This window comes from Lethenteron reissneri, chromosome 52 (assembly GCF_015708825.2).
Source record: "Lethenteron reissneri isolate LAM-NWPU_2019-01 chromosome 52, ASM1570882v1, whole genome shotgun sequence".
Lineage (NCBI taxonomy): Eukaryota > Metazoa > Chordata > Hyperoartia > Petromyzontiformes > Petromyzontidae > Lethenteron > Lethenteron reissneri.
In genome coordinates, this window is record NC_083830.1 from 8,464,568 (window position 1) to 8,484,567 (window position 20,000).

The following is a 20,000-nucleotide window of genomic DNA, read 5'->3' on the forward strand; positions in this document are numbered from 1 at the left end:
GAGGGAGTGAGGGAGGCAGGTTACAAGGATGGAGACAAAGTGGCAGCAACATTTATGGGTGTCAGGGTTAAGACTGAGAGTGAGAGGTTATTGAGGGTTAGTTAGCATTATCGACGAAGAGGTAAGGTTTGGAGTGTGGATTATAGTTAAGGTTAGGTGTCAGGATTAGGATTGGGAGTCAGGGTTAGGAGTGAGGGTGAGGGTTAGGATTGGGAGTGAGGGTTCGAGTTAGAGTAGGTGAGGGTTAGGATTGGGAGTTAAGGTTCGGAGTGTGGATTATAGTTAAAGGTTAGGAGTCAGGGTTAGGGTTGGGTGTGAGAGTTAGGAGTGAGGTTGAGGGTTAGGATTGGGAGTCAGGGTTAGGAGTGAAGGTTAGGAGTGAGGTGAGGGTTAGGATTGGGAGTCAGGGTTCGGGGTGAGGGTTAGGAGTGAGGCTTAGGAGTGAGGCTTAGGAGTGAGGGTGAGGGTTAGGATTGGGAGTGAGGGTTCGAGTTAGAGGTGATGGTTTGGATTGGGAGTTAAGGTTCGGAGTGTGGATTATAGTTAAAGGTTAGGAGTCAGGGTTAGGATTGGGTGTGAGAGTTAGGAGTGAGGGTGAGGGTTAGGAGTGAGGCTTCGGAGTGAGGCTTAGGGTTAGTATTTGGAGTTGAGGGCTCAAGTTAGAGGTGAGGGTTAGTATTTGGAGTTGAGGGCTCGTGTTGAGTGAGGGGAGACAGTGAGAGACAAGCAAAGGATGAGGGCATTGAGGGCCCAGGCGAAGGGGGCAATTGTGGCCGGGGCACGGGCGGTGGGACTGGGTGCTTGACAAGGGCATGGCCCGCCAGTTAATGGGGCAGACGAGGGCATGGGCAAGGGCAGAAGCCGATTTTAATATCAACTCCTCATCCCAACACAATCATTAATTTACCATTTGAACACTAATTAATGAAATGTGACTTGACAAAACTGCTGCAGGTCTCTGTGTGTACGCCTACGGGTCTCTGTGCGCTTCTATAGATACTCTTAGTTCTTTCGGTAAAGTCACGTAGGTAAAAAATGAAATTAAAATGTATGAAAAATTAAGTAATAAAATATTTGTAATTTCATTTTTTTCCTACGTGGACTTTACCGAAAGAACTAAGAGTATGAATCCTTGCAGTCACGAAGCTTCACATCTAGAGCTTGTATAGATCTCTACCTAAGTCAATAAAGTGTCTGTTCAAGTCTGTTAAGTTCCAAGAATATCCAGGAGTGTATGTGTCTCTATACGTGGGTCTCTGGTGTACATCTGTGGGTCTCTATGTAAACCGCTGCAGTAGTTCGAAAAGGAAACTTCTGCCCTCAATGGGATGTGTGGTCACATGGTTTAAAAAATTTAGTGCTTGAAGGCAATGAGTGATTGAATGAATGAATTACCTTCTGGACTTTCTCTTCTCCTGCACGCTGTTGTTTTGGGGGAGAGGGAATCGGGAAAAGACAACGTGGATTTATTAATCTCAAGTCTACATTCGGGATTTTTAAAAAAAATCTCAAGTGCACATTTAGCACGCAACGACGCACGTTTAACGTGACGTGCAATTAAGAGACAAACTCATCAGCAGCAGCCACGGTCAAGCCACTGCTGGATGAAGGCCTCCCCATGGGCCACTGACGTCCACCTCTCACGATCCTGCGACATCGTAACCCATAATAATTCGTAGTGGTCGCGACAGACTCCGTGTTAAACTGATCATAACTCACCTTGCGCCGGCACACGACCAGATTTCATTGCTCCATCTCCTCCTTGGTGGTGGAGATAATTTACGAAACGATCTCCCGTTCCGATGGCGTACGTGCGTGCGTCATCGGAACGTGATCGGAAGAACAACTGAAGTAAGATAACTTCATCGGGAACCGAGGCTCCCACACCAAACCTCGCTGCTGCTGCTGCCTGGTGAGCTTGAAGTCTGGTGGGCCTGAGATCCGGTGAGTTGGAAATCTGGTGGGCCTAAAATCCGCTTAGCTGGAAATGTGGGGGGCCTGAAATGTGTATGATGCCAGCAACAGGCCAGTACACGGATTAACCGCAGCGCCGTATACATCGCTGTATACGCTGCACAGCCACAGTCAATACACTGCCGGGTGAGGGCCTCCCCATGCCATGCTGGTGGCATGGGGTTAATTGATCATACTTCACCACGCTGGTCAGCGTGGGTTGATGACGGTACGGAGCATATAGGCGCGGACATATAATCTGGTGGGCCTAATATATCCGCACCTCCGATTAGCACGGTTGGCTACGTGCGGTGCGAAAGAAGTTCAAAATACATACATACATAGCCTCACACAGAGACCCATAGACTCACACAGAGACCCATAGACTCACACAGAGACCCATAGACTCACACAGAGACCCATAGACTCACCAGAGACCCATAGACTCACACAGAGACACATAGACTCACAGAGACCCATAGACTCACACAGAGACCCATAGACTCACACAGAGACCCATAGACTCACACAGAGACCCATAGACTCACACAGAGACCTAGACTCACACAGAGACCCATAGACTCACACAGAGACATAGACTCACACAGAGACCCATAGACTCACACAGAGACACAGACTCACACAGAGACCCATAGACTCACACAGAGACCCATAGACTCACACAGAGACCCATAGACTCACACAGAGACCCATAGACTCACACAGAGACCCATAGACTCACACAGAGACCCATAGACTCACACAGAGACCCATAGACTCACACAAGACTATAGACTCACAGAGACCCATAGACTCACACAGAGCACGTAGACTCACACAGAGACCCATAGACTCACACAGAGACCATAGACTCACACAGAGACCCATACTCACACAGAGACCCATAGACTCACACAGAGACCCATAGACTCACACAGAGACCCATAGACTCACACAGAGACCCAGACTCACAGAGACCCGTAGACTCACACACAACTCAGACCCATAGACTCACACAGAGACCCTAGACTCACACACAGACTCAGAGACCCATAGACTCACACAGAGACCCATAGACTCACACAGAGACCCATAGACTCACACAGAACCCAGACTCACACAGAGACCCATAGACTCACACAGAGACCCATAGACTCACACAGAGACCCATAGACTCACACAGAGACCCAAGACTCACACAGAGACCCATAGACTCACACAGAGACCCATAGACTCACACAGAGACCCATAGACTCACACAGAGACCCATAGACTCCACAGAGACCCATAGACTCACACAGAGACCCATAGACTCACACAGAGACCCATAGACTCACACAGAGACCCATAGACTCACACAGAGACATAGACTCACGAGACCCATAGACTCACACAGAGACCCATAGACTCACACAGAGACCCATAACTCCACAGAGACCATAGACTCACACAGAGACCATAGACTCACACAGAGACCCATAGACTCACACAGAGACCATAGACTCACACAGACACATAGACTCACACAGAGACCCATATACTCACACAGAGACCATAGACTCACACAGAGACCCATAGACTCACACAGAGACCCATAGACTCACACAGAGACCATAGACTCACACAGAGACCCTAGACTCACACAAAGACCCATAGACTCACACAGACCCATAGACTCACACAGAGACCCATAGACTCACACAGAGACCCATAGACTCACACAGAGACCCATAGACTCACACAGAGACCCATAGACTCACACAGAGACCCATAGACTCACACAGAGACCCATAGACTCACACAGAGACCATAGACTCACACAGAGACCCATAGACTCACACAGAGACCCATAGACTCACACAGAGACCCGTAGACACACAGATACCCATACACGCACTACAGAGACCAATAGACTCACACAGAGACACATAGACTCACAGAGAGACCTCTAGACTCACACAGAGACCCATAGACTCACACAGAACCCATAGACTCACACAGACCCATAGACTCACACAGAGACCACACTCACACAGAGACCCATAGACTCACACAGAGACCCATAGACTCACACAGAGACCCATAGACTCACACAGAGACCAGACTCACAGAGACCCATAGACTCACACAGAGACCCATACTCACAGAGACCCATAGACTCACAGAGAGACCCATAGACTCACACAGAGACCATAGACTCACACAGAGACCCATAGACTCCACAGAGACCCATAGACTCACACAGAGACCCATAGACTCACACAGAGACCCATAGACTCACACAGAGACCCATAGACTCACACAGAGACCCATACCACACAGAGACCCGACTCACACAGAGACCCTAGACTCACACAGAGACCCATAGACTCACACAGAGACCCATAGACTCACACAGAGACCATAGACTCACACAGAGACCCATAGACTCACACAGAGACCCATAGACTCACACAGAGACCATAGACTCACACAGAGACCCATAGACTCACACAGAGACCCATAGACTCACACAGAGACCCATAGACTCACACAGAGACCATAGACTCACACAGAGACCCATAGACTCACACAGAGACCCACAGACTCACACAGAGACATAGACTCACACAGAGACCCATAGACTCACACAGAGACCCATAGACTCACACAGAGACCCATAGACTCACACAGAGACCCATAGACTCACACAGAGACCCATACTCACACAGAGACCCATAGACTCACACAGAGACCCATAGACTCACACAGAGACCCATAGACTCACACAGAGACCCATAGACTCACACAGAGACCCATAGACTCACACAGAGACCCATAGACTCACACAGAGACCCATAGACTCACACAGAGACCATAGACTCACACAGAGACCATAGACTCACACAGAGACCCATAGACTCACACAGACCCATAGACTCACACAGAGACCCATAGACTCACACAGAGACCCATAGACTCACACAGAGACCCATAGACTCCACAGAGACCATAGACTCACACAGAGACCCATAGACTCACACAGAGACCCATAGACTCACACAGAGACCATAGACTCACACAGAGACCCATACTCACACAGAGACCATAGACTCACACAGAGACCCATAGACTCACACAGAGACCCATAGACTCACACAGAGACCCATAGACTCACAGAGACCCATAGACTCACACAGAGACCCATAGACTCACACAGAGACCCATAGACTCACACAGAGACCCATAGACTCACACAGAGACCCATAGACTCACATAGAGACCTAGACTCACACAGAGACCCATAGACTCACACAGAGACCCATAGACTCACAGAGAGACATAGACTCACACAGAGACCCATAGACTCACACAGAGACCCATAGACTCACACAGAGACCCATAGACTCACACAGAGACCCATAGACTCACACAGAGACCCATAGACTCACACAGAGACCCATAGACTCACACAGAGACCATAGACTCACACAGAGACCCATAGACTCACACAGAGACCCATAGACTCACACAGAGACCCATAGACTCACACGAGACCCATAGACTCACACAGAGACCCATAAACTCCCACAGAGACACATAGACTCACCACAGAGACACATAGACTCACACAGAGACCATAAACTCCCACAGAGACACATAGACTCACACAGAGACACATAGGACTCACACAGAGACACATAGACTCACACAGAGACCCATAGTTTGTTGTCCTTCCCCCGCACCTCCGATTAGCACGGTTGGCTACGTACGGTGCGAAAGAAGTTCAACGTACATAATACAACCTGTGCATATTCTCTAATCCACCACGTGTTCCCCTCCCACCCCCGTCTCCCCCCTTTGACAGGAGACAGATTACACAATGAAAATACAGAACCTGCAATTAGCCGGGGAGAACATCAAACACGCTGGCCTTTGCGGGTCACAATTAAAATTACAAAATTTGGCGAGAAGGTGACGTTCTTTCCTGAAGAAGTACGACCCAAATGGCAGCAATTGCCGGATTAAATCACTTCTGATGGATCTTTGAGTGAATCTTGCAGTCACCATCACCACCACCATCATCATCGCTAAGCCACCGTCAATCAACTGCCAGATGAAGGCATCCCCAAGCCGTCAGTCGCTACCTCTCACGATCCTCTCACGCTGCAATTAATGATCCCACACTAAAGACAAAAAAAATTAACCCGTAAAAACAAAGTTTTTCACTATAAGTCCTTTATATGTAAGATCACCTCTTGACATGCCCCGTATATTCCCGAGGGCACTAGCGTTGACCCGTTTTACCACTTTCAAGAACCTGGCGGCTTCAATGTAACTGCTCTATAAATAGTCTCCATCGTACAGCGTGAGGGCAGGGAATTCATGCCATGTGGTTAGTCAACATTTGCATCATCATGAAACGGGCGGCTAGAGTCCTCTCGTCCTCTGGCTTGAGATGGCTGCCACCTATGGGTCAGATGATTGTCTGCCACCATTAAGCAATTGGTAATTAAATATTTTAAAAAATTTCCCTAAACAGTGTAAAATTTTAGAAAAATTGCTTCACGAAAATTAATTGTCACGCACAACGAGTCTGTGTGCAAAATGTCAGCTCGATTGGATCACGGGAAGTGGGTTAAAAAACGACCGAAAGATTTGCACGGTCCTAAGCAAGCAAGCAAGCACGCAAGCACGCAAGCAAGCAAGTGAACTTAATATAAAGGATTTAATAAATAAGTATAACCCGTTAAAACAAAGTTTTTCACTATACATCCTTTATATGCGTGGCGGCGAGAGTCCTCTCGTCCTCTGGCTTGAGATGGCTGCCACCTATGGGTCAGATGATTGTCTGCCACCATTAAGCAATTGGTAATTAAATATTTAATTAGTTTTCCCAAAACAGTGTAAAAAATTTGAATTTGTTTTTCACGAACATTAATTGTCTCGCACAACGAGTCTGTGTGCACAATGTCAGCTCGATTGGATCACAGGAAGTGGGTTAAAAAACGACCGAAAGATTTGCACGGTCGTAAGCAAGCAAGCAAGCACGCAAGCACGCAAGCAAGCAAGCAAGCGAACTTAATATAAAGGATTTTTAAAAACCCGATAGCCTTAACAGACTGTTGGGGCAAGTGCTGTTAGAGAGCATCTATGAAGGCCGGCACGGCACACGAGGGGGTGGATGGCCAGCACCACGCCCGGCCGCCTTTGTCTCCCTCGTGGCGACGTTAACTACTCACCCCACCGAGTACTCATTTGAGACTGAGTCGACCTAGATGGCGCCCCACAACCGGTTCAGATAATCGTCACCGGTGGTGTTTGACCGCGAGCTGGGATCGAACTCGGGTGGCCGGGTCCTGTGGCGCTCCTCGCACCTAGCACCTGCGCACTCGGCACGGGGCTGATTTCATCGCTCCATCTCCCTCCAGTGGAACGTGTTCAATCCCCTTGGCTGCTGAGTCTTGACCCTGTCATGTCATCGCCGTTTGTCCTGCTGTCAACGTTGGAGTGTTATTGTCGTTATCGTCCCCTTGCCGAATACAGCGTTTGAGACTCAGCCAGGTAACGACGGAATAAAACAGACCTTTGCGCCCGGCCTTGAGTTCTACTTCGGTGCAGATTTCCATTCGTTGTTTGCAGCGAAGTACCGTACAGTATTTTTCGATTTAAAGCTTTCGTGACTGCAGGGATTCATCTTCTTGGTTCTTTCGGTAAAGTCACGTAGAAGGGAAGTAATAAAATAATAAAAATAAAACATAATAAAATAATTCTCACGACGTTTCGGCCACAACGCAAGCAGCCGTCCTCAGGTGAAGAATGAAACACCACGCTCCAAGCTTGGTGGTGTTTCATTCTTCACCTGAGGACGGCTGCTTGCGTTGTGGCCGAAACGTCGTGAGAATTATTTTATTATACCGTACAGTACTATGCGGATATTTTAAACTGAAACTACTATTTCGCCAGGTGAGGCACACTTTTATGAGAAGCGAGCCCGGCCCCAAATGATAGCTCAACGAAGTGGCTTATCATCGTCACGTGGAGATTATAGTAGCCAAACACTCGATAAACGCCTCTTGTCGATGATAAATGTGGAAGGGAAAAACCGGAGAACCCGGAGAAAAATCCACGCGACCACGGCGAGAGAGAGAGACACGCAAACTCCAGATATACAGCAGCAGGCGTCAGGGTCGGGATCGAACCCACGACCTCCTGTACACCAGGCGAGGTAGTTAACATCTCATAGCCACCGCGATGATGATGATGAGAGAGACACGCAAACTCCAGATATACAGCAGCAGGCGTCAGCGTCGGGATCGAACCCACGACCTCCTGTACACCAGGCGAGGTAGTGAACATCTCCTAGCCACCTTGATGATGATGATGGGAGAGAGACACGCAAACTCCAAATATACAGCAGCAGGTGTCAGGGTCGGGATCGAACCCACGACCTCCTGTACACCAGGCGAGGTAGTTAACATCTCATAGCCACCGCGATGATGATGATGAGAGAGACACGCAAACTCCAGATATACAGCAGCAGGCGTCAGGGTCGGGATCGAACCCACGACCTCCTGTACACCAGGCGAGGTAGTGAACATCTCCTAGCCACCGTGATGATGATGATAGAGAGACACGCAAACTCCAAATATACAGCAGCAGGCATTGTCAGGGTCGGGATCGAAGCCACGACCTCCTGTACACCAGGCGAGGTAGTGAACATCTCCTAGTCACCGTGGCGCAATGGGCTAGCACGCTTGCACTACACCACCTTGTGTGAGCGCCGGGTTCGATTCCCTGCCACGGCTGTCGCGAGCCAACATCAGCGGCATCTGAACCGGTTCACAGTACAGAATCGTTCAGAATCAGAATCTTTAGACTGGAAGAATTCGATAAGCTATGAAGCCCTTCTTTTTTGTTACTGCAGATGTCCCGTAATGGGCAGGTCATTCGCTGAACCAGCGTGGTGAAGTATGGTCAAACAACCCCCAAGACCGACCCGATTTGCAGAGGCCTTCATTCAGCGGTGGAAAGCCACCGTACGATTAGATAGTTTTTTTAATTTAACTTATCTAACTTACAGGACGTGTATAATACGCCTTGCCGTGACCATGACCTATCTATCTGGCCTCTCCGTGTGCTGTTAATAAGGCCCGCTGTCCGAAACGTCGCTTGTTATATCTTTCTTGTTCAATTGTAAAACACGATTTCATCGCAATGTATCAGAGGTCGCAAACGGGTTTTGATTCCTTACCCGTACCCGTACCCGGCCGCACCAGGGTCGAAAACGGCTACCCGTACCCGTACCCGGCCGGGTACGGATAGCCGGGTATCGGGTAGGGTACGGGTATCGGGTACCCGGTTGCGACCTCTGCAATGTATCCCAGATGGCAGTTGTGCAAGTACCTTTGTGAGAATAAGTTGCAGTGGCAATCGCTTTGGATGTGCCTGTTATTGCATACATACATGCATACACGTGGTGTCTCGTCTAATAATGATAGAAATACTGGGAAGACAAAGGCGGCCGGGGAGTTATTCGGACACACCATGCCCACGTGCGCCGTGCCGACCTTAATAGGTGCTCGCCAACACAGCTTGTTCCCACTATCCATAAAGCGTGTACAACACACCAAAGATCCCCCGTGTAGCCTCAACAGACTGTTGGGGCAAGTGCTGTTAGCGAGTAGCACCTATGAAGGCCGGCACGGCACACGAGGGGGTGGGTGGCCAGCACTCACGCTCGGCCGCCTTTGTTTCCCCCAGTGCCGATGTTTTACACACCGCACCAGGTACTCGTTTGAGGCTGAGTCGACCTAGGAGAGGCCCAGGACCGGTTCAGATAATCGTGTCCAGTATTGGCCGTGAGCGGGAATTGAACCCCGGATCGCCGGGTTCGTAGCGCAGCGTAGCGCTAACCGCTGCGCCACCGCTCCCCACCGTTAAAATGACATTAAAAATACACTCACACACAACACGACACTCACACAGAACACGACACTCACACAACACGACACTCACAACACAACACTCACACACATCACGACACACACACACAACACTCACACACAACACGACACTCACAACACAACACTCACACACATCACGACACTCACAACACAACACTCACACACATCACGACACACACACATCATGACACACACATCACACACACTACACGACACACACACACACACACAACACGACACTCACACACATCATGACACACACACACAACACAACACTCACACACATCACGACACACACACATCAACACACAACACTACACACACGACACATCACACAACACGACACTCACATCACGACACTCACACACACGATACTCACACACAACACGACACACACACACGACACACACACAACACACGACACTCACACACACACGACACTCACACACAACACGACACTCACACACGACACTCACACAACACGATACTCACACACAACATGACACAACCACCACGGGTGATTAGAGAACCATCATCGGCAGCCGCAGACAAGCACGCGTCCGACACTTACCCTGTTTCGACTGAAACTTGCCCATTGTCGTTGTGTTCTTTTCCTCCCAACACTGTGGATGTATTGAGGGTCCACCACGTTCCGTCGTCACTTGTTGATGTTGTTGATGTTGTTGTTGTTGTTGATGTTGTTGATGCCCCTAAAAGTTGTAATTCTCAATCCGAATCCCGGCGTCTCACAGCCCCGCGATGGTAACCCGACAGCCCCCATCCATCTCCCCTCCTTGGTCGTGGTGATGATGATGGTGATGATTGTGATGATCGTGATGATGATGGTGATGATTGTGATGATCGTGATGATGATGGTGATGATTGTGATGATCGTGATGATGATGGTGATGATGCTGCTGCTGCAACGGCGATGATGATGATGGTGGTGGCGCTATGGCGACGACGGCGATGATGATGATACGCTCGGCAGATGTGATTGTGTTGCAGTGAAGATGATGGTAACCGTGACGATGAACACACTATCCGGTGGTGATGATGATGATGGTGGTGCTGTGAGTGGTGATGGCGATGGTATTCTGATGATGACGCTAATGTGATGATGATGGTCCTGTGATGACGGTATTGCAATGCTGCTATTCAGATGATTACAATGCTGTGATGTCGTTGATGATGATAGCACTGAGATTATGTTATTGTACCGATGGTATTCAGATCCTGGTACTGTGATGATGATGCTGGTGGTGTGGTAGTGATCACCAGATCGTGGTGGTGGTGGTGAGAGTGGTGGTGGCCTGGACAGAACAGTGGTTGAGTCGCCACTCTCTCCCTTCGCTCTCTCGTATTCTCGTATTCTTCACTCCAGCACTAAGCTCTCTCTCTCTCTCGCTGCTGAGGTTTTTTGGCCGCAGATAAAAGCATTCCCTAAGCCTTCCCCCTCCCCTGCCTCTCTCCCCTCCCTCTCTGTTCTCTCCCTCCCCCCCCAACCTCTCAAATTCGCCACCACCACCACCACTGCCCTCCCCCAATTCACTCCCCCCATCACCACCACCACCAACAACTCACGGCCACCCCCCACCACCACCACCACCGCGTTCTCGTTCTCACCGATGTTGCTTTCTAGTCGTAGTTAAACACTCACACACTCACACACACCACTCTCTCCCTGAACACTCACACATACACACACTCTCTCTCCCTGAACACACACACACACTCTGAACACACTCTCTCTCTACACTCACACACACTCTCTCCCTGAACACACACACACACCACTCTCTCCCTGAACACACACACACACTCTCTCCCTGAACACTCACACACACCACTCTCTCCCTGAACACTCACACATACACACACTCTCTCTCCCTGAACACACACACACACACTCTGAACACACTCTCTCTCTACACTCACACACACTCTCTCCCTGAACACACACACACACTCTCACTGAACACTCACACTCTCTCCCTGAACACACACTCTCTCCCTGAACACTCACACACACTCTCTCCCTGAACACTCACACACACACTCTCTCCCTGAACACACACACACACTCTCTCCCTGAACACTCACACACACTCTCTCCCTGAACACACACACACACTCTCTTTCCCTGAACACTCACATACACTCTCTCCCTGAACACTCACACACACTCTCTTTCCCTGAACACACACACACTCTCTCACTCACACACACACTTTCTCTCTCTGAACACTCACACACACACACTTCCTGAACTCACACACACACACTTTCCCTGAACACTCACATACACTCTCTCCCTGAACACTCACACACACTCTCTCCCTGAACACACACACACACTCTCTCCCTGAACACTCACACACACTCTCTCCCTGAACACTCACACACACACTCTCCCTGAACACACACACACTCTCTCCCTGAACACTCACACACACTCTCACTGAACACTCACACACACTCTCTCCCTGAACACACACACACTCTCTCCCTGAACACTCACACACACTCTCACTGAACACTCACACACACTCTCTTTCCCTGAACACTCACACACACACACACTTTCCCTGAACACACACGCACTCTCTCCCTGAACACTCACACACACACTCTTTCCCTGAACACTCACACACACACTCTTTCCCTGAACACTCACACACACACTCTTTCCCTGAACACTCACACACACACACTTTCCCTGAACACACACACACACTCTTTCCCTGAACACTCACACACACACTCTTTCCCTGAACACTCACACACACACTCTTTCCCTGAACACTCACACACACACCCTTTCCCTGAACACTCACACACACACACTTTCCCTGAACACACACACACACTCTTTCCCTGAACACTCACACACACACTCTTTCCCTGAACACTCACACACACACATTCTCTCTCCCTGAACACTCACATACACTCTCTCTCTGAACACTCACACACACACACTCTCCCTGAACATTCACACACACACACTCTCCCTGAACATTCACACACACACACTCTCCCTGAACATTCACACACACACACACTATCCCTGAACACACACACACACACTCTCCCTGAACATTCACCCACACACACTATCCCTGAACATTCACACACACACACTATCCCTGAACATTCACACACACACACACACTCTCCCTGAACACTCACACACACACACTCTCCCTGAACACTCACACACACACTCTCTCTCTCTGAATGTGACACACACACTCTCATCTGTAACACACACACACGTGTACACACACTCTCTCTCTCTCTCTCTGAACGTTACACACACACATCCAGTTGGGTCTCACGTAATCTAACACACCCCCTGTCACACTTCAAACCCATATATACAAAGACCCCCGTGTAGCCTGTAACAGACTGATGGGGCAAGTGCTGTTAGCGAGTAGCACCTATGAAGGCCGCCACGGCGCACGAGGGGGTGGGTGGCCAGCACCACGCCCGGCCTCCTTTGTCTCCCCAGTGGCGATGTTTACACACCGCGCAAAGTACTCGTTTGAGGCTGAGTCGACCTAGCGGAGGCCCAGCCAGGACCGGTTCAGATAATCGTCACTGGTGTTGGCCGTGAGCGGGAATCGAACTTGGGTCGTCGGGTTCGTAGCGCAGCGTAGCGCTAACCGCTGCACCACCGCTCCCCACACTCACTCGCATATCCAGTTATCACGCACTCTCTAAACCCTAACGTACACAACTCAGCACCCATACACACACTGAGCACTCGTACACACACACACTAAGTGCTCACAGTCAACCCATACACACGCACTTAATCCTCAACACACACAAACCCTAATACACACGCAACCAATGCACACACACACACACACCCCTAACACACACACACACAAACCATAATACACACACACGCAACCCTAATACACAGAGTCCTGATTCACACACACACAACCCTTACACACACCCCATTAACACACACACAACTCTAACACACACACACACACACCCTAACACACACACACACCCCTAACACACACACAACCCTAACACACACACAACCCTAACACACACACAACTCTAACACACACACACACCCCTAACACACACACACACCCCTAACACACACACACCCTAACACACACACACAACCCTAACACACACACACACCCTAACACACACACACAACCCTAACACACACACACACCCTAACACACACACACCCCTAACACACACACACCCCTAACACACACACACACCCTAACACACACACAACCTTAACACACACACACCCCTAACACACACACACACACCCTAACACACACACACACACCCTAACACACACACACACAACCCTAACACACACACATACAAACCTAACACACACACAACCCTAACACACACACAACCCTAACACACACACAACCCTAACACACACACACCCTAACACACACACACCCTAACACACATACACCCTAACACACACACACCCTAACACACACACACCCTAACACACACACACCCCTAACACACACACACCCTAACACACACACACCCTAACACACACACACCCTAACACACACACACCCTAACACACACACACCCTAACACACACACACCCCTAACACACACACACCCTAACACACACACACACACACCTAACACACACACACCCCTAACACACACACACCCCTAACACACACACACCCTAACACACACACACCCCTAACACACACACACACCCCTAACACACACACACACCCCTAACACACACACAACCCTAACACACACACACCCCTAACACACACACGCAACCCTAACAAACACACACACACACACCCCTAACACACATCACACACACACCCTAATACACACACCCAACCCTAACACACACACACCATAACACACACACCACCCTAACACACACACACACACACCCCTAACACACACACACAACCCTAACACACACACACAACCCTAACACACACACACCCTAACACACACACACAACCCTAACACACACACACACCCTAACACACATCACACACACACCCTAACACACACACACACCCTAACACACACACCCAACCCTAACACACACACACCCTAACACACACACACAACCCTAACACACACACACACACACCCTAACACACACACACCCTAATACACACACACACACCCTAACACACACACACACACCTAACACACACACACACCCCTAACACACACACACACCCTAACACACACACCTAACCACACACACACACCCCTAACACACACACACACACCCTAACACACACACCAACACACACACACCCTAACATACACATACCCTGACACACACACACACCCTAACGTACACACACACACCCTAACGTACACACACACACCCTAACACACACACACCCTAACGTACACACACACTAACGTACACACACAACCCTAATACACACACACACACCCTAACACACACACACACACCCTAACACACACACACCCTAACACACACACACCCTAACACACACACACACACCCTAACACACCACCCTAACACACACACACACACCCCTAACACACACACACACACCCTAACACACACACACAACTCTAACACACACACACCCTAACACACACACACACCCCCTAACACACACACCCCTAACACACACCCTCCCCCCCAACACACACACACCCTAACACACACACAACCCTAACACACACAACCCCAACACACACACACCCCTAACACACACACAACTCTAACACCACACACACCACACACCCCTAACACACACACACCCTAACACACACACAACCCTAACACACACCACACACCCTAACACACACAACCCTAACACACACACAACCCTAACACACACACACACACACCCTAACACACACACAACCCTAACACACACATAACCCTAACACACACACACCCCTAACACACACACACACCCTAACACACACACAACCCTAACACACACACAACCCTAACACACACACAACCCTAACACACACCCTAATACACACACACACCCTAACACACACACACACCCATAACACACACACACCCATAACACACACACACACCCCTAACACACACACACACACCCTAACACACACACACACACACAACCCTAACACACACACAACCCTAACACACACATAACCCTAACACACACACACCCCTAACACACACACACCCTAACACACACACAACCCTAACACACACACAACCCTAACACACACACAACCCTAACACACACACAACCCTAACACACACACAACCCTAACACACACATAACCCTAACACACACACACCCCTAACACACACACACACACACACTAACACACACACAACCCTAACACACACACAACCCTAACACACACACAACCCTAACACACACACACCCTAATACACACACACACCACCCTAACACACACACACACCCCTAACACACACACACCCTAACACACACACACCCCTAACACACACACCACCATAACACACACACACACACCACCCTAACACAACACACACACCCTAACACACACACAACCCTAACACACACACAACCCTAACACACACACAACCCTACACACACCCTAATACACACACACACCCTAACACACACACACACCCATAACACACACACACCCATAACACACACACACACCCCTAACACACACACACCCTAACACACACACACACACAACCCTAACACACACACAACCCTAACACACACACACACCACCCTAACACACACACAACCCTAACACACACATAACCCTAACACACACACCCCCTAACACACACACATCCTAACACACACACAACCCTAACACACACACAACCCTAACACACACACAACCCTAACACACACACAACCCTAACACACACACAACCCTAACACACACATAACCCTAACACACACACACCCCTAACACACACACACACACACACTAACACACACACAACCCTAACACACACACAACCCTAACACACACACAACCCTAACACACACACACCCTAATACACACACACCACCCTAACACACACACACACCCCTAACACACACACACCCTAACACACACACACCCCTAACACACACACACCATAACACACACACACACACCACCCTAACACACACACACAACTCTAACACACACACACCCCTAACACACACACACCTAACACACACACACACCTAACACACACAAACCACCCTAACACACACACACACACCACCCTAACACACACACACAACTCTAACACACACACACCCCTAACACACACACACCTAACACACACACACACCTAACACACACAAACCACCCTAACACACACAAACCACCCTAACACACACACACGTGACAGACTCCAGGTGTGGGGCTGCTGTGGGCGGGTTACCTGCCGGGGAATGATTGACAGACGCGCCAGCTGTCACGCAAAGACAAAGGGGACAGCCCGCCCGTGTAGCCTTCACAGACTGCCGGGGCAAGTGGCTGTTGCTAGCGAGCGGCACCACGCCCGGCCGCCTTTGTCTCCCGAGCGTCGATTTTTTTTTCTGTACGCATCATTTGGGGCCGAGTCAACCTAGGGGAGGTTCGGATAATCTCCGGTCCGCCGTGAGCAAGGGGGAATCGAACCTCGGGGTCGCGCCGGGGATTTCGAGGCCGCGGCGACGCTAACCGCTGCACCACCGCTCCCCCGCACCGCGCGCGCGCAACGAGTCTCTCAAAGAGGCATCGACGAATCGTTGCTCGGGATTAGGACGGAGAGAAATCGCCTCCTCCTCGGTTGAGCCGATCGCGGGCGTTCATTAAAATCGACGAATCGGGGCAATTGCGTCTACATATTTGTAATGTGAGGACATATCCGGGTTGCTGTTGGATTACACCTCGTGCGATGATTGGCTCTGCCGGTCCTGGCCCATAGCCAATGGGGAGAAGTTTAGGGGCGTGGCCCTGACGTAATGGGAAGGTGACATCTGTAAGTGGAGGATTGGTTCTGCTGGCTTTAGCCACAGCCAATGGGGGGACAAGTCAGGGGCGTGGTCCGGGGAGCACTATGGAGTCTAGAAGATTCCATAGAGGTTAACCAGGATTGGTGGAAAGGTACCACGTGACCCGGATATTAAAAGGGGTGGAGACGGACAACACGTGGTCAGATCTGGAACGAACGGAGGGTGAGGCCACGCTGGAGCTGGGTCCAGGCTGCCACGTGGTCCAGGCTGCCACGTGGTCCAGGCTGCCACGTGGCCGCACGTGTCTCTCTCCCTCTCACGCTGTCTGTCAGCAGCGTGAAGGAGTAAGATGGGAGTGTTGTGAACGAAAGACAAATAAAGACCGGATTCCAGAAGTCACTTCCACGACCTTTATTACATATTGAACCCCAGAGGTGAACGGGTTCGATCATCATCACTCGTGAGCGACAGGGTTCATTCATCGCTCCGGGCGCTGGAGCTACCGGCGGGGATGTCGTTATCTGCCCTGGCAAGTGGAGGAGGATCGTTGTCGTCTTCTGAAGAGGTTCTTAGACCCACATTTGGTGTTCTTCACTCATTTCCAGAATCTTGATTTGAAGCTTTCGTGACTGCTGGAATCGATACTCGTTGGTTTTTTCGGTAAAGTCACGTAGGTAGAAAAATAAAATGAATAAAAATAAATGTTTTTTATTTTGTTTGATTAAAAAACATTTTTATTTTGTTTTATTTAAAGTCACGTCGGTAGAAAAATAAAACAAAATAAATGCGTCTTTTGAAATATTTTTATTTCAATAACCTTTATTTAGTTTTATTTAAAGTCACGTAAAAAAAAATACATGTGTTTTTTATCTTGTTTTATTTTAAGAATTTTTATTTTAGTTTTATTTAAAGTCACCTAGGTAGAAAAAACAAAATGAAACGAAATAAATGTGTTTTTTATTTCTTTTTATTTCAATAATTTTTATTTCGTTTTATTTAAAGTGACGTAAGTAGAAAAATTAAACTAAATAAAAATTATTTAAATGAAACAAAAATTTTTTTCTACCGACGTGACTTTAAATAAAACTAAATAAAAAATTTTGTTAAATAAACCAAAATAAAAAACAACATTTATTTTGTTTTATTTAATTTTTTCTACCTCCGTGACTTTACCGAAAGAACCAAAGAGCAAACAGACATCGTTACTTCTACTCGACGAATCCGATGAGCTATAAATGTCTCTCGATTATTTTTCGTTTCTTCGCGGCACGTCCAGTGGGGACACCAGCAGTTGTGCGCGTGTCTCCGCGCCGTTCCACGCCACGTTTTGGGGGTTTGCTTATTGTCGGCAGGGCCCGCACCAAACTTGGCCATCGCTGGGCCATCTCGCACCGGGGCTCCAAGCTCAGCAGTGAAACTCCTCAACGGTGAACGATACCGCCTCTGGCATGGATGTCTCCTGGGGGTTGGTGGCGGCGGTGGTAGGGGATTGTATTTGCGACTTTTGGGAGTTCGATCGCGGAAAACAATCCGACAATTGGGCCCGAGGTGTGAAATGTGGCACGATCAATATTTAATAATGATCAGAGGGCGTGACGTCACTGGGAATTACGTCACGTCGTATGTTTGTATATATAATCAACTTCTTTCGCACCGTACGTAGCCAACCGTGCTAGTCGTAGACGCGGGCGTGGGGAAGGATGACAAACCAACAGGCAAAAATCAGTCCCCAAGACGTGAGTTTCCAACCTGTGCACCGACACCTACCCTCGGGGCAGCTCCCGTCAGTGAGGCTGCAGCGCCGCACTGAGCTCGACTCCCAGACGCCTCGTCGCTCCGGATGTTTGACGAGGATCCTCCTCGGCAGAGTCACGATGTGTCTGTCGCGAGAGGACTTCTTCACCTCCCCACGGGGGAGAGAAGGGGCCCTGGGGGAGTGGAGGTGCCCTGGGGGAGTGGAAGTGCCCTGGCAGAGTGGAAGTGCCCTGGGGGAGTGGAGGTGCCCTGGGGGAGTGGAGGTGCCCTGGGGGAGTGGAAGTGCCCTGGGGGAGTGGAGGTGCCCTGGGGGAGTGGAGGGGCCCTGGGGGAGAGGAAGTGCCCTGGGGGAGTGGAAGTGCCCTGGGGG

At 49.5% G+C, this 20,000-nt stretch overlaps 1 protein-coding gene across 1 annotated transcript in view; it reads right to left on the reverse strand.

Annotated features, from left to right (window-relative positions):
- LOC133355882 (acyl-coenzyme A thioesterase 8-like) overlaps positions 1-20,000 on the reverse strand; it is a 49,918-nt gene that overhangs the window by 7,869 nt on the left and 22,049 nt on the right. The window lies entirely within an intron of this gene.